This window comes from Anomaloglossus baeobatrachus, chromosome 5, assembly GCF_048569485.1.
Source record: "Anomaloglossus baeobatrachus isolate aAnoBae1 chromosome 5, aAnoBae1.hap1, whole genome shotgun sequence".
Lineage (NCBI taxonomy): Eukaryota > Metazoa > Chordata > Amphibia > Anura > Aromobatidae > Anomaloglossus > Anomaloglossus baeobatrachus.
The window spans coordinates 540,469,347-540,490,057 of NC_134357.1; positions in this window are offsets into that span (position 1 = coordinate 540,469,347).

Sequence of the window (20,711 nt, forward strand, 5' to 3'; positions counted from 1 at the left end):
GGTGATGCGTGGGGAGAGAGAGGATGAGGGGTGATGCGTGGGGAGAGAGAGGATGAGGGGTGATGCGTGGGGAGAGAGAGGATGAGGGGTGATGCGTGGGGAGAGAGAGGATGAGGGGTGATGCGTGGGGAGAGAGAGGATGAGGGGTGATGCGTGGGGAGAGAGAGGATGAGGGGTGATGCGTGGGGAGAGAGAGGATGAGGGGTGATGCGTGGGGAGAGAGAGGATGAGGGGTGATGCGTGGGGAGAGAGAGGATGAGGGGTGATGCGTGGGGAGAGAGAGGATGAGGGGTGATGCGTGGGGAGAGAGAGGATGAGGGGTGATGCGTGGGGAGAGAGAGGATGAGGGGTGATGCGTGGGGAGAGAGAGGATGAGGGGTGATGCGTGGGGAGAGAGAGGATGAGGGGTGATGCGTGGGGAGAGAGAGGATGAGGGGTGATGCGTGGGAGAGAGAGGATGAGGGGTGATGCGTGGGGAGAGAGGATGAGGGGTGATGCGTGGGGAGAGAGAGGATGCCGCATCCATTAGATGTGACAGTCCCGGGACTTTACCAGGCTCATCCCGAAATGCCCTGGTGCCGTGGCATTCGGGGTAAAAAGGAGTTAATGGCAGCCCATAGCTGCCACTAAATCCTAGGTTAGTCATGGCAGGCGTCTCCCTGAGATACCTTCCATGATTAACCTGTAAATTAACGAAAATAAACACATACACCCAAAAAAATCCTTTATTTGGAATAAAAGACAAAAAAAACCCCTCTTTCACCACTTTATTAAACCTGTGGGAACATTATACTGTGGGGGGAGTGGTGGTGCTGTGGGAACATTATACTGTGTGGGGGGGGGGGGAGTGGTGGTGCTGTGGGAACATTATACTGTGGGGGGGGGGGGAGTGGTGGTGCTGTGGGAACATTATACTGTGTGTGGGGGGGGGGGGGAGTGGTGGTGCTGTGGGAACATTATACTGTGTGGAGGGGGGGGAGTGGTGGTGCTGTGGGAACATTATACTGTGTGGAGGGGGGGAGTGGTGGTGCTGTGGGAACATTATACTGTGTGGAGGGGGGGACATTATACTGTGTGGGGGGGGGGGAGTGGTGGTGCTGTGGGAACATTATACTGTGGGGGGGGGGAGTGGTGGTGCTGTGGGAACATTATACTGTGGGGGGGGGAGTGGTGGTGCTGTGGGAACATTATACTGTGTGTGGGGGACATTATATTGTGTGTGGGGGGGAGTGGTGGTGCTGTGGGAACATTATACTGTGTGGGGGGGGAGTGGTGGTGCTGTGGGAACATTATACTGTGTGGGGGGGAGTGGTGGTGCTGTGGGAACATTATACTGTGTGGGGGGGGGGGAGTGGTGGTGCTGTGGGAACATTATACTGTGTGGGGGGGGGGAGTGGTGGTGCTGTGGGAACATTATACTGTGTGGGGGGGGGAGTGGTGGTGCTGCGGGAACATTATACTGTGTGGGGGGGGAGTGGTGGTGCTGTGGGAACATTATACTGTGTGGGGGGGGAGTGGTGGTGCTGCGGGAACATTATACTGTGTGGGGGGGAGTGGTGGTGCTGTGGGAATATTATACTGTGTGTGTGGGGGGGGGGGGAGTGGTGGTGCTGTGGGAACATTATACTGTGTGTGGGGGGGGGGGGGGAGTGGTGGTGCTGTGGGAACATTATACTGTGTGGGGGGGAGTGGTGGTGCTGTGGGAACATTATACTGTGGGGGAGAGTGGTGGTGCTGTGGGAACATTATACTGTGGGGGGGGAGTGGTGGTGCTGTGGGAACATTATACTGTGTGTGGGGGGGGGGGATTGGTGGTGCTGTGGGAACATTATACTGTGTGGGGGGGGGGAGTGGTGGTGCTGTGGGAACATTATACTGTGTGGGGGGGGAGTGGTGGTGCTGTGGGAACATTATACTGTGTGGGGGGGGAGTGGTGGTGCTGTGGGAACATTATACTGTGTGTGTGTGGGGGGGGGGAGTGGTGGTGCTGTGGGAACATTATACTGTGGGGGGGGGGAGAGTGGTGGTGCTGTGGGAACATTATACTGTGTGTGTGGGGGGGGGGGGGAGTGGTGGTGCTGTGGGAACATTATACTGGGGGGGGGGGGGGGAGTGGTGGTGCTGTGGGAACATTATACTGTGTGTGGGGGAGGAGTGGTGGTGCTGTGGGAACATTGTACTGTGTGTGGGAGAAATGGTGGTGCTGTGGGAACATTATACTGTGTGTGGGGGGGGATTGGTGGTGCTGTGGGAACATTATACTGTGTGTGGGGGGGGATTGGTGGTGCTGTGGGAACATTATACTGTGTGTGGGGGGGGGATTGGTGGTGCTGTGGGAACATTATACTGTGTGTGGGGGGGATTGGTGGTGCTGTGGGAACATTATACTGTGTGTGGGGGGGATTGGTGGTGCTGTGGGAACATTATACTGTGTGTGGGGGGATTGGTGGTGCTGTGGGAACATTATACTGTGTGTGGGGGGGGATTGGTGGTGCTGTGGGAACATTATACTGTGTGTGGGGGGGGATTGGTGGTGCTGTGGGAACATTATACTGTGTGTGGGGGGGATTGGTGGTGCTGTGGGAACATTATACTGTGTGGGGGGGGGATTGGTGGTGCTGTGGGAACATTATACTGTGTGTGGGGGGGATTGGTGGTGCTGTGGGAACATTATACTGTGTGTGGGGGGGATTGGTGGTGCTGTGGGAACATTATACTGTGTGGGGGGGGAACATTATACTGTGGGGGGGGACATTATACTGTGGGGGGGGGGGGAGTGGTGGTGCTGTGGGAACATTATACTGTGTGTGTGTGGATTGGTGGTGCTGTGGGAACATTATACTGTGTGTGGGGGGAATGGCGGTGCTGTGGGAACATTATACTGTGTGGTGGGGATGAAAGGGGCAGAGTTATGTGGCCTATACACGTTTTCTGTGTTTTATATTTTAGTCATATGTATCAGAGGAAAAGTAACAAAAGAAAAGTTTTGATTCTTAGAAAATGGCAACACAAAAACACCAAGATAGTCTCAGAGCTGAAGGGGTTAATGCCCCTGCCCCAGTAATGGGGAATCTCCACATACCTCCTCCTGCAGAGCCGCACACTAGATATATGGCTGCTCTGTGCTTACAGGACCATAGCCATCCACGATGAGGCAGCACACGGCCATTAATGAGCACATGGACTCCTCTTTCTATACACGGAGAAAACATTTTTTTATATATACAGTATATATATCAAAAAGCGTTGAAGCCATCCAGCCCCAACAAGCTGTGTCCCATGTGGAGGCCCCCGACCTCCAGTCACTCACCTCTCTGTGATTACCAAGGCCTCAGATAGTCAGAGGAAGATACAGGATCCATGTTTACTGGGATAAAGTCTGGGGTTAGCCGGGTGGGTAAAGGTGCACAGTCCGGGGGGACACACCCGCAATGTATTACTACAAGAACCCGCGCTCCGATAGTATAAAAGTAATGTGAGGGTGAATATACACACCGGGGTCATTAACAAACAAAGATAAAAACAAAACCGTGTGTGTATGAGGGGAACATGGCAGAACCATGTGTGTATGAGATGGATGGGAGCTGCCATGTTTGGATGGGGTGGAGCATTGTTTGTGCTTGGTGGATGGGGCGGAGCCATGTGTGTACACGGTGATAGGGTGGAGCCATGTATGTGTGAGTTAGGCCCCCTTCACATGTGCCGCCCCTGCAGCAGTTGAACTGCTCTGATCCGGGGCTTGCTGTGGCTTGAGGGTCTCCGGACCCGGGGGCTTGCGGCCACTTCAAATATAAAGGGAGAGTTATTTACAAGGGAGAGTTTGTGACGCCACCCGTGGTTCACAGAAAGGGGAGTACTGCCGCTGCTGATGGGAGTACCTGGGGGAGATGGAGTGGGGCAGCTAGATGGTGATTCCTCCATGGGTAGGGGAGACCCCGGGATTCTAGAGATAAGTGGTGGATAGCGTTGTGCAGGCTATGTGGGCAGACAGGACGCAGGGTGTGCAGTGTACTCCCCCAGGTTGTGTAGACATTGGTGCAATCATTAAGCGGACTCTGACAGAGAAGTAAACCAAGTCTCTGGGTGCCGCTGCCACTTGGGGAGCTCGTTCGGGTATCCGTCCCCACTGGTACTGCTTAGTGGTCCGGAGCCTGCCTCCATGCACAATTATATAGTTGTTCCTAAGTGACTGTGACGCCCTGGCCTATCAGGTCATCACAGGGTATTGTGCAATCTTCCTTTATGTGCAATATCCACCTCCTCCTTGGTTACGGGTCCCTAACCAATGGTGTTGCCAAAACCAGCTAATCAAAATCCTAGGAACACTCTGCACCACACCCACCAGACACACCGGTGGACGGCCTGAGTGGAATAGGGTTGCCCACGTAGGGGTTTGGCTAAGGGGAGGTCAGGAGTGTCAGTCAAGTTAGTGAGAGAGTAGTGTTGGAAGTGGACGTGAGAGGAGGTCAGGAACTGGGCTCCTTGGAACTACTAGGTAGCAGACGTTGGTCTGGGTCTGGTAGGAGCTGGATCCCGGTCGCAGGGGATCATGACAAGGGGCACGGCATTGTCGTGGAGGACAGCCGGCGACCTTGTACCATCACCGGGCTGGGACCAGGGCACAACGGGGTACGTGGACCCTAAGGCAGGGAGTAGCTTCAGGCAACTTGACAATTTACCCGACAAGAACGGAGCCTTCAAGATCCGCTCTCCACCCACTCCAAAATCGGGGTACTAGCACAACGAGAGGGATAGGACTTTCCACAAATACGATCCAAGAAATCCCAAGCGTGAACCCTGAGAGCAAGTGTACCGCCCCACGAGCTCGGCTGTGACCGCCGAGCCGCTCGGATCCGTGCTCGTACTGCAGGTGGTGGCTTGAGCCTCCCACGGACCCGTGGGTCACGTCGCTCTGCAAGGGAGTTGGCGCTGCACATGGGGACTTGGGGTGTTTGGATTTGGAGTGATAGTTCGTGACGCCACCCACGGGTTGTGGGGATCGTAGACACCACCGCTGCGGTGAAGGTGTGGGGGCTCCCGGGAGCGGTGTAGTGGCGCAGCTAGTTGTTGGCCCCTTTGTGGGTAGGGGATGTTGGTCCCGGGGCCCGGTGCGAAGGGGGCGGGTGACGGGTGTTTCACTAGTCTTGGCGATGGTGCTGTTGCAGGGCAGTGCAGTGCGGCGCTCGGCCCGACGGCACAGGTGTACTCACTCTGACAAATATGTGGTGCCCTGGACAAGCCAGGGGCCACAGGTAACAACACACCAACACACCCCACACTCCCGGTCAGGCACACCTAAGTCAGACAAAAACCCTTGTTGCCTTCCTCCAGGGGCTGATGTCCACACCAGGGGGAGGGCCAGGTGGTTGGTCCCGCCCACCGAGGAGTTCACAGTCCTGGAGGCGGAAAAGTAGAGAGTTGAGTTTTGGAAGTGAAAGTGAGAGGAAGGAAAGTGGTAGAGGAGCAGACAGAAGTGGTCCGGGTGTGTGGCCCGGACGGATCAGCAAGGTTGGCAGACGGTGGTGACCGTCTGCAGGAGAGGCCTATTGGAGCTAGCCGTAAGGACCGTGGATGGGCGGTGGCCCGGCGGTACCGGACCGGTACGCAAAGAGAAGCCAGCACCATCCGGCAGGGGCTTACGGACCCCGACAAGGCTAGGAGTCAGGAGTCGCCGTGCAATTTGTCAAATCCGTTAGCGAAGGGAACCTCCTGGGTTTCCCAGCAGCCAAGTCCCGACAGAAGGCAACACTCCAACCGAGAGAGGGAAACAAAGTCACCGCCAAGGCTAAAGTTCCCAGGGCCAGAGCCTGCGGGCAAAAGGGGCTTCTTCAGCATTCTTCAAGCTGGGGAGCGGGTTACCGGTGGGGACCCATCGGAACCGTACACACTACACAGGTGCAGGGAAAGGCAGTCACCATCAACCTGCCGGGAGAAGAAACACCGCAGCCGTCTGTGGGACCCGTCCATCCAGCCGTTTGTTTTACCGGAGACTTTGTGTGCATCATTGGCTGAGTGAGTACCACCGTGCTGTGCGGCACAGCGCTGCCCCCGCGACCCTGCACCTGGCCAGGCCCCGTAATCCACCTGCAATCCATCCCTACCCCTTCACCGGGCCCCGGGACAACCAACCCCCCTACCTACGGAGGGGAGAACTAACATCCAGGCTGCTCCCTGTCATCGCTCCCGGGATCCCCGTCCAGAGCAGCGGTGGTGTCACCAATCTCACCCCAACCGTGGGTGGCGTCACGGACAATACCAAATCCCCACAATCAATCCCCACCCTTTTCACTCACGGGCGAGGAACGCCGCTCGAGTCCCCGGGATCCGGCCCACCGCTCGAGCCACCACGGAGCAGCAGCCGCAGCAGCAGCGGCCGGACCCGAGCAGTGGGAGAGCACAGCGTCACCTCCTCCGCCCGCGACAAATACACTGGAGTCTCTGGTAAACCAAACGAGATGGTGGACGGTGCCCGCAGCTGGCTGCGTTGTTTCTCCCCTTACTCCGGGTTGGTGGTTTCCGCCTTTCTCCTGCACTTATGTTGTGTGTAAGTAACTGCCTACGCTTCAGCGACGGTAGTTCGCTCCCCAGCGGTATGTGTGCTGGGGAACCCGTTTGCCTGCAGATGCTTGCCCTTTGGATCTCTAGCTGTGGCGGTAGCTCTCTATCCCGAATCGTGGGGCTGTTGTTGTGACGCCCTGGGCAAGCCAGGGGTCACAGGTCATCACACCACCACACCCTACATCCCAGTTAGGAACACCAAAGCTACTAAAATCCTTGTTGCCTTCCTCCAGGGGCTGATGTTCACACCAGGGGGTGGGCCAGGCGGTTGGCTCCGCCCACCGAGGAGTTCACAGCCCTGGAGGCGGGAAGAACCAGGCAGTTGAAGTCTAGCTGAGGGCTAGAGAGGAGAACAGTGAGGGAAGTGAAAGTAGAAGGAAGTGGTAGTAGAGCAAAGAAGAAAGGAGTAAAAGTGAGCGTAGAAAGCCCTGAAGTTAGTCCGGCTAAGTGCAGGACAGTGTCAGCAAGGTCAGCAACAGCGGTGATTGTCTGGAGGGGGACTGCTCGGAGGTTGCTGGAAGGACCGCGGACGGGTAGTGGCCCGGCGGTCTGGAGCAGTATACGAAGGACAGTCAGCACCAGGGCAGGGGCCTCTCGGACCCCGGCAAGGCTAGGAGTCGCCATAATTTGCCAAATCCGTCAGTGAAGGGGACGTCGATCCCCCAACAACCAAGTCCCGACTGAAGGCAAAAGTCCAGCCATTAAGGAGGAACACCGCCACCGCCAGGGCACCAGTTCCTCGGGGCCAGCGTCTGCGGGCAAAGCAGGGCTCCTCCGGCCCATATCCAAGCCGGGGAGCGGGTTACCGGTGGGAACCCATCGCTACCAACATAGAAACACTAGGTGCAGGTCAAAGGGACATCACCGTTACCTACTGGGAGAGCAAGTGCAGCCGTCCGTGGGAACCGTCTTTCCAGCCGTGTGGTTTACCGTAAAACTGTGTCAACGTCTCAGGGTGAGTGAGTACCACAGTGCCGCAAGGCACAGCGCTGCCCCCGCGTCTCTGCGCCCACCTAGCCCTGCACCTTCCACACCATCCCTGGGCCCCGGGATCACCAACCCTTACCCACGGAGGGGCAACACAACAACTGGCTGCTCCGCATCACCACTCCCGGGATCCCCATATTGAGCAGCGGTGGTGCTACAAATCACCACAACCGTGGGTGGCGTCACGGACAATAGACTATGACTCAAAACCCAATCCCCTTTCACTCACGGGCGAGGAGCGCCGCTCGAGAACCCCCGGGATCCGGCCCACCGCTCGAGCCACCACTGAGCAGCAGCAGCCGGACCTGAGCAGAGGGGTGAGCAAGGTGCCGGCACCCTCCTCCCCGCCCGCGACAACTTGGCGTCACGAACAGGATCTTACCGCTCTGCCATTGGGTAGAGGTGCGCCTTGTAACCGCCGGAGGTATCCGGCTGAAAATTTCCAGAAGTCGCCATCTTTGGCGCGAAAAGTTCCCGCTCGAACGTCTTCTCGAGTAGCAGAGGCGCGAAGGCCAAAACTCCGCCCCAATAAAGGAGGGGCCGAAAAGAAGCTAAGGGGGACACGATGGCGGCTGGCTGCATGTGAGAGCAGCTATGGAAGCAGGGACACCAGGACCCTGCGGCCATTTATTGGTTCCTGGAAGAGGCCGCTGCTAAAAATGCTGAGTCCGACCAACAACACCGTGGTCCCCGCGCCCGGCATGGCGGCGTGGGTGGAAGTCCGGACCGCCCAGCTAAGCAGCCGTCTGCAGGTCCGCATGCAGCTCCTCCTGGGGGAGTGGGAGGCCGACATGGTGGAAGTGGTGGCTGCTATGCGGAGATGCGAGGTGGAGGAAGATTTGGAGGAACGGGTAAGAGACCCACGTCCCTGTATTCCCGAGGGATCGGCCGCTGCGGCTGAGGGGCCCGGCCTACACCCGTTCACCCTGCTGCCTCTCCCGCTACCCGCGTTAGCTACTGCTGCCCCGCCACTAGGCCCGCTACCACCACCACCGGTAGCGGTACCCTGCCAATCCGCCCCGGCGGACCGACCTGCAGCAGAAGTTCATGACCACCCTGAACCGCTTCTATGGAAGAAGCCAAAGGCTGAGCCCGTCAGCAAAGATGCACCGGAGGCACGGCGGAGATGCAGCTGCCAGGAGGCAGAGGAGGCCATGTCACAGCGGGGTCCCTCATTACTGAAGGTGCCGGTCGTAGCCGACACGGAGGGACTCTGGCTGGGTCCGTCCCCTGCACACGCTGAACTGGAGCAAACAGAAAGTACTCCCGGCTGGGAGCGGCGGCAACAGCAGCTGCGCAGGGAGATCGATGCCCGAGAGGGGTGTAGAGCGGATGTGCATGCCCGCATGAATATGGAAGAAGATCGCCTGCAGCGAGCTACCATTGGGGTCCAGAGCGGTGCACCATGTGAAGGTGGCACTAGAGCCCCACGAGTGAGAATGGACTGTTAAGCCGCAAAAGGCAGCGGAGCACCGTTGCACAGTCCCCGTTGGGACCACCACAAGTTTGTTTGAAAGTTGGAAAATGATAAGCAAAAATGATTACCGTGTACTTCACCTGATTAACAGTGATTGAACCGGCTGTTGCCGGCACCGTTGTCCCCGTGGGGACCGTTTAAAAAAGTTGTTTAGCATGGGAACTATCCATGGACAAGCTCGTGAACTTGCAGGGCAACCACAAACGTTAAGTGGCTTGTAAATAAGTTGTTTTACCGTACCGTTTTCCGCAGTTGCCGCCTCCGGAGAGGCAGGTTGGAGGGAGGGCCCTCAGCAGAGCAGGCTGGGGCCCAGCCACCACAGGAACCGGTGGCTACCCTCTAGAGGGAAAGGACAGATCCCGCTCGGGTAACTGGTGCTGGACTTGGGTCAAGGGGTGCTGCCTGGGCTTTAGGGGCAGCATCAGGGCCAGGTTGCTTGGGTGGGAGAGAGCGGAAACCGTACCCGTAAAACCGTTTAGTAACGTTTAAGAAATGTGCCTCCCGTTGTGGGATGATGTTATGCTTTACATGTTACCTTTTTATAATTACAGAAAATAAAAACGGTGTTGGACGGGCAGCCCGCGGACGGTCTGCATTTTGCTAAGGGGGAATGTGACGCCCTGGACAAGCCAGGGGTCACAGGTCATCACACCACCACACCCTACATCCCAGTTAGGAACACCAAAGCTACTAAAATCCTTGTTGCCTTCCTCCAGGGGCTGATGTTCACACCAGGGGGTGGGCCAGGTGGTTGGCTCCGCCCACCGAGGAGTTCACAGCCCTGGAGGCGGGAAGAACCAGGCAGTTGAAGTCTAGCTGAAGGCTAGAGAGGAGAACAGTGAGGGAAGTGAAAGTAGAAGGAAGTGGTAGTAGAGCAAAGAAGAAAGGAGTAAAAGTGAGCGTAGAAAGCCCTGAAGTTAGTCCTGCTAAGTGCAGGACAGTGTCAGCAAGGTCAGCAACAGCGGTGATTGTCTGGAGGGGGACTGCTCGGAGGTTGCTGGAAGGACCGCGGACGGGTAGTGGCCCGGCGGTCTGGAGCAGTATACGAAGGACAGTCAGCACCAGGGCAGGGGCCTCTCAGACCCCGGCAAGGCTAGGAGTCACCATAATTTGCCAAATCCGTCAGTGAAGGGGATGTCGATCCCCCAACAACCAAGTCCCGACTGAAGGCAAAAGTCCAGCCATTAAGGAGGAACACCGCCACCGCCAGGGCACCAGTTCCTCGGGGCCAGCGTCTGCGGGCAAAGCAGGGCTCCTCCGGCCCATATCCAAGCCGGGGAGCGGGTTACCGGTGGGAACCCATCACTACCAACATAGAAACACTAGGTGCAGGTCAAAGGGACATCACCGTTACCTACTGGGAGAGCAAGTGCAGCCGTCCGTGGGAACCGTCTTTCCAGCCGTGTGGTTTACCGTAAAACTGTGTCAACGTCTCAGGCTGAGTGAGTACCACAGTGCCGCAAGGCACAGCACTGCCCCCGCGTCCCTGCGCCCACCTAGCCCTGCACCTTCCACACCATCCCTGGGCCCCGGGATCACCAACCCCTACCCACGGAGGGGCAACACAACAACTGGCTGCTCCGCATCACCACTCCCGGGATCCCCATATTGAGCAGCGGTGGTGCTACAAATCACCACAACCGTGGGTGGCGTCACGGACAATAGACTATAACCCAAAACCCAATCCCCTTTAACTCACGGGCGAGGAGCGCCGCTCGAGAACCCCCGGGATCTGGCCCACCGCTCGAGCCACCACTGAGCAGCAGCAGCCGGACCCGAGCAGAGGGGTGAGCGAGGTGCCGGCACCCTCCTCCCCGCCCGCGACATTGTCTTCAATCAGGCCTTGTGTGGGAGTGAACACCTGAGGTCCAAGCCGCAATCAGTTAATTTGACTTAAAGGTGGCTACTAGCCTAGTCGGGGTCTGAGTACCCTGTCTGGTGCTCCGGTATCCAGTTGGTTCCCCGGTTCAGTTCCGGAGGGCCACTACCCTGTCCCGGTCCCTTACGGTTCCACCGGTCGTCTTCCCGGTCTCCTGCAGGCGGCCACCACCATCTGCCTCCTGGCCAAAGGGCGTCCGGGCTCCAACCCGAACCCCCTGTCAGTTCTGTCACTCTCCCTACTCCTCTCCTTCCTCTCCCTCTCACTACAGACTCTCCTCTTCTCTGTTTTTCCCGCCTCAGGCCATCAGAACTCATCGGTGGGTGGGGCCAACAGCCTGGCTCCTCCCCACCTGGTGTGAACCTCAGAACCTGAGTGGGTGACTCAGATTTTTAAGGGTGGCTGCTGTGACCCTTTTTAGGAGGGGGGGGGGTGTTGTGCGTGGGACTGTGACCCCTGGCTAGTCCAGGGCATCACACAAGCTCCCTCAGTTAGTCATACTGGGGAGCTGGACCCGACAAGTTTCAGGCTACAGGGACCAACCAGAGAGAAACAAGGTGCCACAGGAAAAGGTCACAGATCCAACGGAACCAAGACCCAGGCGTGCTCCCCCTCAGCGGCAGCGGTGTCCAGAACTTTGGTTTACTCCAGTTGTCGGTGTCAGCGTTATTGGACTGAGTGAGTATGCAAGTGACACTACCTCCCCAACGGCACGTCCCTGTCACCTTCACCAAGTCCCGGGGCATCCCTCCTACCCGTGGAGGGGTTAAACACTTGGTTGCCCACACCATCGCCACCGGGTACTCCCAGCCGCAGCAATGGTACCCCACCTTACCACACACCACGGGTGGCATCACGAACTTTCAGTACACCATACCCCCTGTAAATACCCCACTTCATTCGAGTGACCACGAGGCCCCCCGGGTCTGGACGCCCCTCGAGCCACCGCGGATCTGGATCCGAGCAGCCCGGCTGCTGACACTGGGGCAGTACATGACCCTTCGGCCTGAAGCTGTCAGGTCCCATTCCCTATATTGATATAGTGGAGCTGTGCTCTCGATGGCTGACACTTGGGATTTGTGTAGGTCGCAGAAGGTGGAAAGCCCTATCCCCCTCGTTGTGTTGGTGCCTTCGATCTCTGAGCTCTTGGGGAAAGTTCATAAAGAGACTATCCTCCACAGGTGAATTCTCAGGTTGCGTGAAGCTACTCCCTGATCTAGGGTCCTGTACCCCGCAGTGGTCAGTACCGATCCGATTACTGGACTTTCCGGTGCCGACCGTACTCCAAAACTAATTCAGTACACCCTTTTCCAACACCCAGCGACCGGGTCTCCGACTCCTCTGGTCCCAGACCACCGTCTGCGACCCAACCAAGGTCCCACAGGGAGCTCCAACTCCCTCAGCTCCTCACTCTCTGAGGGCTACTCTAAAACTGACTTCCTCCCTCCCACCAGTCTGCCTGACCCCAAGGCGGGTGGCCCTTTTCAAGCTAGACCACCCACTGTTGTGCCTGACAGGGTGTGGTGTGAGGTGTGGTTAGGATTTGAGTACTGATGGAAGCAATACCAGTGTGTAGGAACCCAGAACCATGGAGGGTGAGTTCTGCACCATAAAATACAGGAGTGCAGTTCCCTTTGACACCCTGATAGTCAGTGGCGTCACACACACGTCTGTGAAAATCACACACGTTTTTCATGGACGTGTCAAAGGTGCGTATTGCCCTCTGTGTGCCGTGTTTATGGCACACGTGTGTTCTTCGTGTACTATCCGTGATAACACAAGGAGAACGGGAACTTTCTGCTTGCCTGTCCCTGGCATTGCTGTCCATGGTGCTGATCTGCGGTCTTCCACCCTGCCGCCTCCCCGCTGCTGCTGCTTCCGGCCCGCAGTGGAGTGAATATTCATGAGCAAAATGAGCGGGGGTCGGAAGCAAGTGACAGCAGCGGCAGAGACAGCAGTGCTGGAGAAGCTGAGTGTAGAAACTCTTGAAACTCTTTTTATTTTACAGGCACGTGTATTTTCTCCGGTGCGCATCACACGGATCACATTTGTGCGGTCCGTGTGATGCCGGAGAAAAACGGACATGTCTATGTGTGGGGCACACGTATGCTCCACACGGACACACGGTCCATGGCAAAACACGGATGTGAGCGCAGAGCCATTGATTTTAATGGGTCTACTGTCTCCGTGTCTCCGGCATGCAAGGAAATGGACCAAACACATACCGGAGATGCAGACGTGTGAAGGAGGCCTATGAGAGGCAGATTCGTGGATGTACGAGGTAGAGGGGGCTATTTACGTATCGGATGTGACGTGTGGGCAGGCATTGGGGCCTGTGAGGACTTTACTAGCAAGAATTTACAAATGGCCATTTAAACCCAGCCCAATAAGATTTAGCGTTTGTCAGTAGAGAAGAGCAAAACCTTTGGAAGTTGGTTCAGAGGGTACAGTGGAACTTTAGATAAAGTTCGGTTTGTGACCCTGCTTTAACCCGAACTTAAATGGAAATCAGTAATTGGATAGTTCTTGTCTCCACCCACATGCAGTCAGCCATAAGTAGAATACTTCCAGGCTAGAATGCATGGGATTTTTCAAAAAAATGTTTTTGCTTTTTTTTGTGTGTGCACACTACATCTGATCATGCCGATTTTACCCCCAGCCAGTGTCAGTCACAGGCCTTATTGTAATTAACACAAGCTGCTCATGACCCCCGCCAACCGTACATCTGTCTCAGCAGGTGTGTGGGGTCGTAACTTCATCAGCAGTGATGCCTTCCAATGTGGAGGGAGCAGTTTCAAAATATTCCTTTAACGCTTTCAGAGTTTCAATGGTGGAGATTTGTTCATACAGTCACTATCCTCCATGTCCACCGTCACAGAGAGGATGTTGTTTCTTTTAGGAGGCTTCTTCAGTTTTGGTGTGTATTCACATCTGTGGGACTCTGTGTACTTCTCAATTTTTATTTTTTTTTTATTGGTTAGCAAAGAGACCTACTGAGTGTAATATTCTGATCGTCAACATCGGATCAGAATAGGACAAACACTGATTTTTTTTCCGGATGGATCTATGCTTAGTGTGACGCCCTGACAGGTAGGCCCTTACACAAACACCTTCCCCTAAAAAGGTACCAGCAGCCAACCTTAAAACCCTAAGTCACCCCTCTCAGGACTTGACGTTCACACCCGGGGTGCGGGGCCAGCGAGGAGTTCGGAGCGCCTTAGGCGGGAAAAGCAGAGGAGTTCAGTGACCGGAGTGAAGGAAAGTAGTCGCAAAGTGTAGACATCTGTCAGGGATCTGGGTCGGAGCCCGGATACCCTGTAGCCAGGAGACAGATGGTGGTGGCCGCCTGCAGGAGCTGGGATTACAGCCGGTGGAACTGTAAGGGACCTGGACCAGATAGTGGCCCGTCGGTACCGAACCGGGAAGCCGATTGGAAACCGGAGCACCAAGAGGGGTACTCAGACCCAGTACGAGGCCCAGAAGCCACTGGACCAAGTCAAATTCACTGATTGGGGTCTGGACTTTAGGTCCTTTCCCTCCCAAGACCCGACTGAAGACAACAGCCCAACCAGAAGGATAGCAAGCCACCGCCCAGGCAGCGAGATCCCACGGGCCAGCATCTGCGGGCAAACGAGCTCTGCCGGCACACACAAAGCTGGGGAACGGACTACCGTTGCTCAGGCATAGGAGTCACTATTCTACTAAAAGTGAGGTGCAGGAGAAAGGCGGAAACCACCAACCTGAAAAAAGGGGAGAAGCGCAGCCGGCTGCGGGCACCGTCCACCATCTTGTTTGGTTTACCAGAGAATCCAGTGTGTCTGTAGTAGTGAGTACAACAGTGCCGCACTGCACCGACACGCCAGCACGCATCCCCCTCTCCTCCACAGTACCCTCGGGCCCCGGAACCATCACCCCCTACCCACGGAAGGGTCAACACCAAGCTGCGCAACACCGTCCCCGGGAGCCTAGTCAACGGCAGCGGTGGTGTCCATCCATCCACCACAACCCGTGGGTGGCGTCACGAACTTAACCCCCAAAACAACCGCGGCCTCGGTTGTGGACCACCCCACCGAACCCCACCCCTCACGTAGTACCAGCATCCCTTCAGAGTGATGTGACCCCCGGGTCCGGGAGGAGCTCGAGCCACCCACCGACGAGTATGGATCCGAGCGGCTCGACAGCCGGCCGAACCCCGGGGCGGTACACTCAAGATGGGACTGGTCCGGCGGAATATTGGACAATGCTCCAGTGATCACCCAGTCTTTAGTGGGCCTCCAAGCAGAACGTAGATGGGGGCCTGCTGATAACGTCCACAATAGTAAGTAAAAAAAAAGGCCACTGGTCCATCAGAGGTCGACGGCTGATGTCAGCACACACTGCATGGGAATGATGGCAATGCCATGCTCGGACGTCAGCCTCCAGCCTCTGATAGGCCAGCGGCCATCACGACAACTGCACCAGATTTGAGCCACAAGTCGATGCCACTCGGGAATGGGAGAAAAGGGAGTATAAGGCTTTTTTTTTCTATGTGTGCTGCTGTATAGGAGGGCTAATACTGTGTATGCAGGACTATGTGGTGCTCATACTTTATATTGGGGGCTGTGTGAGGGCAAATATTGTATATAGGGGAATGTGTGTGGCTCATACTATATATGGGGCACTTTTTGAGCTCATAGTATATAAAAGGGGTGATCATACTATATATAGGGGGCTGTGTGTGGACTCATGCTCTATATAGGGGGGCTGTGCGGCAATTCATGCTGTAAATAGGGGGCTGTGTTTGGGCTCATACTGTGAGACTCTTTCTGTGTATGGGAAGGGGGCTTGGCATACCTATTTCTGCTCAATATTAATTGATATAAAATAATGCAGCCACCCAGGATTGTCGCATTCATTAGATGTGACAATCCCGGCAGTTTACCCTGCTTATCCAGATTGCTCTGGTGTAATGGTAATTGGGGTAATAAGGGGTTAATGACAGCTCACACCTGCCACTAAGCACTAGATTAGTAATGGGGAAGGTCTCTGTAAGTGATAAATAAACAAAAACACTGGTAAAAAATCCTTTATTTGAAATAAAATACAAAAACACCTATCCTCTTTCACCCATTTATTAAACCCCAAAACACCCAGGTCCGATTTAATCCTTATGAGCTCTCACGATGATTCCAGCTCTGCTACATCTGAAGTGACAGCGTGTGGGCACAGAACATGACCACCTGCTCTGAGCTTCAGGCAGAGAAGAACTGAGCCACGCGATGAGCGGTGACATCACTCAGGTTATTTGTAGTCACAGCTGAGGTTCCCATAATACTCCACCTGTGATCGCAGATAATCTGGCCACAGGTGAGCTCATTGAACTGAGTGACCTCACCCCAGGTGAGGTTACAGAGTTCACAGACCTGCATCTACTGGCAGAAAACCACGTGTTTTTTTTGCCAAGAGATGCAGATTTGGTGTTGAAATGTATACACCATATTCCTGCACCTAATCTGCAACTCCTGGTAAAAAAAACAAAAACGCATCAAAACACCATATGGTTTTGATGCTTTAGTGATGACATTTTTTGCAAGGACTGAGTGCAGGAATGTGATGTAAAAATTTCAGCATCAAATCAAGTTTTCTGCCAGAAGGAGCAAATTTGGTGCTGAAATGTCTCCACCATATTTCAGCACCAAATTTGCACCTCCTGGTAGAAAGCTACACTGAAATGGCATCAAAACCGTTTTTTGTGGTTTTTTTTGCCAAGACATGCAGAGTTGGTACTGAAATTCTTACACCATATTCCTGCACCCAATCTACTTTTCACGGCAAAAAATTGCATCACTATCATATCAAAACCGCAGGGTGTTTTGATGCAGTTTTTTCAGGTCTGTGGAGTTGGTAAGTCAAACCTCCAACTCTAACGCAGACTCCTCAAATTTCCCTGACTCAGACTCCAACTCTCATACATGGCTCATTTTTAAGTGATAAATTTAATGTTGTAAAATGGTAACATCAGACTATTAATCATTATTATGATAGAATAATCAAGCTATTTAGATATATTTATGGGAATACAACTTACAATTTAGAACATAAAAAAACTTTAATAAATTGAAAATATGGAATTCACTATGCAGAAAGTGGGGAAAAAACAATTTAACAAAAATATACTGAGTAACATTTGTGCATTCTATGAATTTGTTCTGAGAAATAGTATCGCCTCCATCAGATCCTCCTTCATAGAGGACCTCAAATCTCACCTAATTATTTTAATGGTAGAGAACAACCTCTCTACACTAACTGAGATGAGTGCAGGTTTTCCTTCCCAGAATGTTTTTACCCTTATCTGTAGAGGAGGAACTTCACTACTTATGTATATAAAGTTCAGCACAGATTCATCTCATCTAAAAGCTGAGATCCTTTGATCGGGAATAGAATAAACATTTATAGGACATTTCATAGCTTTCACAAATTTTCATGAAAAAATATTCAGCACATACTGCAAACTATTGTACCCAATTTATTTTATATTTGACTGTGGAGTCAGTCCATTTTATGCCGACTCCACAGCCATGTTTTTTTTGCCAGGAGTGTAGAAATTTCAGCTTCAAATATGCATCTCTTGGTTAGCAAAAGACGTTTTTGCTGTCAGGAGATGCAGGTCTGTGAATTCAGTGACCTCACCCGAGGTAAGGTCACTCAATTCAATGAGGTCACCTGAGGTCAGGTTACCTGTGGTCACAGGTAGAGTACTATGGGAATTCCTGCTGTGACCACAAATAAACAAAATAATGATTGATTTAACTGCTCATCACTGCAGCTAAGTCATTCTCTTACTGAAGCCCACTGTAGGCGGTCACGTTCTGTGCCCATGCGCTGCCACTTCAGATGTAGCAGAACTGGAATTGTTGTGGGACCTTGTGTGGATTGTGTCAGACCTGGGTATTTTGGAGCTTTAATAAAAGGTGAAAGAGGGTGTTTGTGTATTTTATTTCAAATAAAGGATTTTTTTGGTGCTTGTGTTTATTTCTTTTCACTTACAGGTTAGTAATGGGGGGGTTTTAGATGTCTCCTATTACTTATCTAAGGTTTAGTGGCAGATGTTAGCTGTTATTAACCCCTTATTACCCTGATTCCCACCGCACCAGGGCAATTGGGATGAGCCGGGTAAAGTTCTGGGCTTGTAACATCTAATGGATGCGACAATCCTGTGTGGCTGCAGGCTGCTATTATTAGGCGGGGGGACCCAATACGTATGTGTCTCCCCAGCCTTAGAATAGAAGCCCGCAGCTGTCTGCTTTATCTTGGCTGGGTATCAAAATTGGGGTTTTTTGCACACAGTTTTTTTAAATCATTTAACTAATTTAAAAAAGCTGCATGAAGTCACTCTTATTTTGATACACAGCCAAGATAAGCACACGGCTGGGCTGCTGCTACCTGTAGCCATATACTTTATCTGTGCTAGGTATCATAATATGGGAAACCCTAAGCCAATTTTTTTAATTTAATTTTTACAGCTTAGAGACGCACACCGTGCCTCTGATGGAAAGCAGTCTGACATGTTGTCACAGAGGCTGGAGGCACATCTGACTGCAACCAGAGGAGTGGGAACTGCCATTTGGTGGGGGAAGCAGTGCATATGCATGAGGGATAATGAGCTTCCCTGGAAGTAGCATTACAGCCACGTGGAGACTGGCAAGTCTAAAGCACTTGCTCCAATCCTCCTATCCCTTCTACCACCATTTTTAAGTGCCTGATTTGGGACCCCATAGGCTTATTGGGGACCAACATCTAGCTTCTAAACCTGGTTGGACCCAGAGATCTTAGGTATCTGCGAGTCCACCCATCACTACTCATTAATCACGATTGCCACAGCACCAGAGGAAATTGGGAAGAGCCAAGGCAAAGCACTAGAACTGGAGCATCTAATTATTTATTATAGCGACATTTATTCCATGGAGCTTTACAAGTGAAAAGGGTATACATAAACAACAAAGTACAACAATCCTGAATATTACAAAAACGGACTGCTCTAGGAGGAGATCGGACCCTACCTTTGAGGGCTCACAGTCTACAGGGGATGCATGAAGGTACAATAGGTGAGGACAGAGCTGGTTGCGCAATGGTGTACTGTGATGTGCGAGTGTGTAATGTGATTTGCCACTTCTGGGACAGCTAGGAGCTGATATTTTTAGGCTGGGTGGAGCCAAATATCAGACAGGGAAGGTCCATTGTTAATATCAGCCCGCAGCTGTCAGCTTGCCTTTTGCTGACTAAAAAAATGGAGAGGACCCCATGTCGTTTTTTTTCAATTATTTACTTTCTTGGTCTGTCTATCAATCTAGCCACATTTTTAACATATAGAAACCATTAATTTCAGTGTCATGTGTTTTTTTCCTCCAGTATGTGACACCAGGGTACACATGGATGGCCACAGAGATTGTCAAAATGGAATGTGCTTCACATGCATTTTTTAAATGTACATGTGAAGGGGGCCTTAGCCAAGAAATAACAATGTTGCTCATATATGGAGGGAGGAGGAGGATGGAGGAGCGAGAAGACGACACAAGAACTTGAACCTGCAACTGTTGTTCTGAAAGCTTGCACAAAAAAATCATATTAATTGCAAAGAAATGGCCATAATTTATAACACCTAAGGGAACCACTTAGTAGTGTCCCTCAGGGTAAAAGCCAACTCCAAGAAGCATATACAAACGGAGGAGAAAGGAGATAAGGCCAGGATTATATTTTGAAAAATACATTTTATTATTTAAAACCGCATAGTATTAAATTTTACAAAAAATACATCATTTAGAATAGGTCTGACAGTTTTGTAGGAAACAAAAAGTGGTTTATGTAGGAGCAAATACCGTACTTGCCGCACAGAACCAACCAGGTATAGTATATGGGATTTGGAATCTAATACGCCGCCGCATCCAAGGAACAATTAGTAATGTAAAAATGCAACAAGGTAGTAATGTGGAGCCCTACAGGTGCGGTGCAGCAGTGTATTACCCTTAGGGACTCCACGGGATGGGACGGTCTGGTCACAGGTAGGGAACCTTCGTTTTCGGATACGTCGTGACGCCACTCTCAGAATTGCGGTCAGTGCGGACCGCCACTGCAGGTTAAGGGATGCCTGGGGCTGATGGTGGGTGCAGTAGGTTGTAATAGCCTCCTGAGAGTAAGGCAAGCCCCAGGTCCCTGTGTATGTGGGTGGGACCACAGGTCGCAGAATGACTCAAACACAGTCCAAGAAGTCTTTTAACGTGTTTACTCACTGTTTAGAGGTCACGGTGAGATGCCCGGGCGACACTGTGATAACCAGGTGGAACCAGGAATTCCAGGAGGCCGTTCTGAGGGTAGCTGTCCGCTCGCCTTCCTTGCACTCTTTTTGTTTGGGAGGATCCCTTGCTTGAAGCGTGGTAGGACTCCTCCAGGGAAGCTGTTACTACTCTGCTCCCCTCTCTCTGGCCCGTCTGCCGGCAGCGTGGCCTTGGTGGGATGGCTTCTGGCCCTGTCCCCTTATGGGCCTGGTGATTGCTGCTTGGCTCGAGCTCTGTGTAGTAGTGGCGAGGGCATAAAGTACCCCCCACCTGTAGGTTAAGCAGCTCTGGATGATTTGCTGCCTGTCCTGGGGATCTGTTTCCCCTTGCGTGCTCGGATACCAGGATCTCCGTACTCAGCCACCCCTCTCTCTGGATGTCTTTCAGGCCGACCCACGGTACCCTTTCTCCCCCGCTTTCAGCTACTGCACTCCTCAGGACCCGTCTGACACGAGAGACCCTCTGCTCCCTTCCACACACCTCAACCTCTAGCTCCCGA